The sequence below is a fragment of the Erythrolamprus reginae genome, chromosome 9, assembly GCF_031021105.1.
Source record: "Erythrolamprus reginae isolate rEryReg1 chromosome 9, rEryReg1.hap1, whole genome shotgun sequence".
NCBI lineage: Eukaryota > Metazoa > Chordata > Lepidosauria > Squamata > Dipsadidae > Erythrolamprus > Erythrolamprus reginae.
In genome coordinates, this window is record NC_091958.1 from 13673900 (window position 1) to 13677402 (window position 3503).

The window sequence follows — 3503 nt, forward strand, 5'->3', positions numbered from 1 at the left end:
GGCAAACCTACATGAGCTTCTACATGCGTTACTTTCAGCTGTAAAGTGCTACATTTTTTCATTGCCTTGCCTATCCTTTTCAGAAACAGTGGGAGAAAAAAAATCTAGAGAAAATTACGTAGTTCTGAATAGTCCGTTAGCCCAAAATTACTTCAAGAATAATATACAGTAGTTAAAAACGGGAAAATGGAACTGTTTTTAAGATCACTCCTAAAAATAGAAGTGGGTGGAGCAGACTCTAATCAGGATTTAATTTAAGTAACTAACTCCTACAAAATTCAGTTTTTCCTTGGTAACCATTATAAGTTGCAGGATGTTATTTTTTAAAAGTAGAAGACGACACCGGTGCTTTTGCCAGGCTTCACTGCTTAACAACAGAGTTGAGGGGACCTTGGAGGTCTTCTAGTCCAACCCCCTGCTTAAGCAGGAAACCTTGCACTACTTCAGACATTTTCTTTAAAACTTCCAGTGTTGGAACATTCACAACTTCCGGAGGCAAGCGGTTCCACTTACTTACTCTACAAGGAAAATAAAATGGGGTCATTTGGGAAGACAGAATTATTCAGCCATTTAGTACATTCGCTCAATTAAAAAAAAATCAATTCATGGAGTGAGCTTTGATTAAATCCTCACATGTTGTTCCATTCTTATTTGATAATATTTAATATTTAAAAGGGGGGGGGTTGGTTAGATTTTAGGGACAACTCCAGTTCAAAACAGAAAGAAACATACATCAATTTCCTCTTAAGCACTTCTACAACCTGAATATTTATTTATGTATGTATTTATTTATTTGTTTGTTTATTTGTTTGTTTGTTTATTTATTTATTTGTTTGTTTGTTTGTTTATTTATTTATTTATTTATTTATTTATTTATTTATTTATTTATTTATTTATTCGATTTTTATGCCGCCCTTCTCCTTAAACTCAGGGCAGCTTACAACATGTTAGCAATAGCACTTTTTTTTTAACAGAGCTAGGCTATTGCCCCCACAATCCGGGTCCTCATTTTACCCACCTCGGAAGGATGGAAGGCTGAGTCAACCTTGAGCCGGTGATGAGTTTTGAACTGCTGACCTTCAGATCTACAAGTCAGCTTCAGTGGCCTGCAGTACAGCACTCTACCTGCTGCGCCACCCCGGCTCATAATGTTGGGACAGCTACAGAGAATAAGAATTTATTTATTTATTGATTGATTCATTGATTGATTGGATTTGTATGCCGCCCCTCTTAAGAGACTCAGGGCGGCTAACAGCAATAATAAGACAGCGTACAATAATAATCCAATAATAAAAACGATTAAAAACCCATTAATATAAAAACCAAACATACATACAGACATACCACGCATAAAATTGTAAAGGCCTAGGGGTAAAGAGTATCTCAATTCTCCCATGCCTGCAGAGGTGGGCTTTAAGTAGCTTACGAAAGGCAAGGAGGGTGGGAGCAATTCTAATCTCTTGGGGAAGGTGGTTCCAGAGGGCTGGGGCCGCCATAGAGAAGGCTCTTCCCCTGGGTCCCGCCAAGGGGCATTGTTTAGTTGACGGGACCCGGAGAAGACCCACTCTGTGGGACCTAACTGGACGCTGGGATTCGTGCAGCAGAAAGCAGTCCCTGAGATAATCTGGTCCGGTGCCATGAAGGGCTTTATAGGTCATAACCAACACTTTGAATTGTGACCGGAAACTGATAGCACAAGTACAGCCATTGATGCACTGAGCGATGTTTCTGAACCTTGAAAATATATGGATTTCAACTCCCAGCATTCCCTAGTCAGGAATTCTGGGAGTTGAAGTCCACACATCTTAAAGGGGAAGGACTAAGGGCACTTTAGATCCAGATAGGATCATGGGCATCAGCTGGGTTTGCACATGTGCTTCACGTTATTAGCTTAATCCAGGGGTCCTTAAAACTTGGCAGCTTTAAGACTTGTGGACTTCAACTCCCAGAATTTTAGGAGTTGAAGTCCACAAGTCTTATTTCCAAGTTTGAAGACCTCCGATCTAATCAGTCTAGTGAGTTAATCTTCTTGCTGCCCTGGGCTTCCAAAAGATCTCAGCCTGCATATCCCGAAGATCTCAGCCTGGATCCCCCGAAGATCTCAGCCTGGATTCCCCAAAGATCTCAGCCTGCGTCCCCCCGAAGATCTCAGCCTGGATCCCCTGAAGACGGGATGGAGTTGATCACTTCGGCTTCGGTCTTACCCCAGTAGCCTCACGGGGGCTTCGGAAAACGAGCGGGTTTCGAGAGACCGTCCCCCACCCCAAAGTGAAGAGAGGGTAATTTTGGGTTTCTTTAAAAAAAAATTCTCTGCAAATTCCATTTAAATATCAACACACACGCACACCTTAAAATATATCAATAACATACATAATCAGTCAACGCTAAACCAATATCTTAAGTTGCACCAGTTTTCAACTCCTACTTATCATCAGTCTCTCTCGCACACTGCCCTCTCTCTGCTTCCATCTCCTCTTCCTACTTTCTCACTCCTTCCCTTCTCCTCCTGGCCCTCTACTTCCATCTTTACTTCCTCTATTCTTCTCCTCTCCACCTCCTACTTCCTTCCACTTCCCCTTCTCCTCCTCCACAGGGAGGAAGGGTAAAATCGCCCCCTTCCCAGACCGGCGGTGACTCCAAAAAGTCTGTGCATAAGGGCCATGCATACAGACAGACAGACAGACAGACAGACAGACAGACAGACAGACAGATATGTGTGTGTGTGAGAGAGAGAGATGATAGACAGATAGACAGGCAGATGATAGGAGAGAGAGAGATGATAGACAGACAAATATAGATAGATAAATACATAGATGATAGATAGAGAGAGAGATGACATCCATCGATACAGACAGACAGACATGTGTGTGTGTGAGAGAGAGATGATAGACAGATAGAAGATAGATGATAGAGATGATAGACAGACAGACAGATGATAGAGAGAGGTGATAGACAGACAGATATAGATAGGTAGATAGATAAATGACAGATAGGAGAGAGAGACGACATATGTACATACATACATACATACATACATACATACATACATACATACATACAGACAGACAGACAGACAGACAAACAGACATGTGTGTGTGAGAGAGATGATAGACAGCTAGAAGATAGATGATAGAGATGACAGACGGACAGACAGACAAAGGTAAGCATCTCCCTCCTGCCGCTTCAACCGCCTCCACTCTCCTTCCCGCCCGGTGAAGCAGTCAAAGCGAGCCTGACCGACGTCGCGCGGCCCACTCTCGCTTTCCCCCCTCCCACTTTGATCTCCCGCCCGCGGGATACACCTTACACCCCCCCCTCCCCGGGAGCTCGGTTACCTAGACGACGTTGTCAGCCACCTTCCATTCCTAACGCCGCGGAGATTTGACCCCGCCCTCCCGGGCCCACCTCAGCCAATGGCGGGGGGACCTCTCTCCGACTGCTGGGGTGACGTCATATAGACGGAGCGTTCTCTCACCCCCACCTCCCTCCCTCTTTCCCCTCCT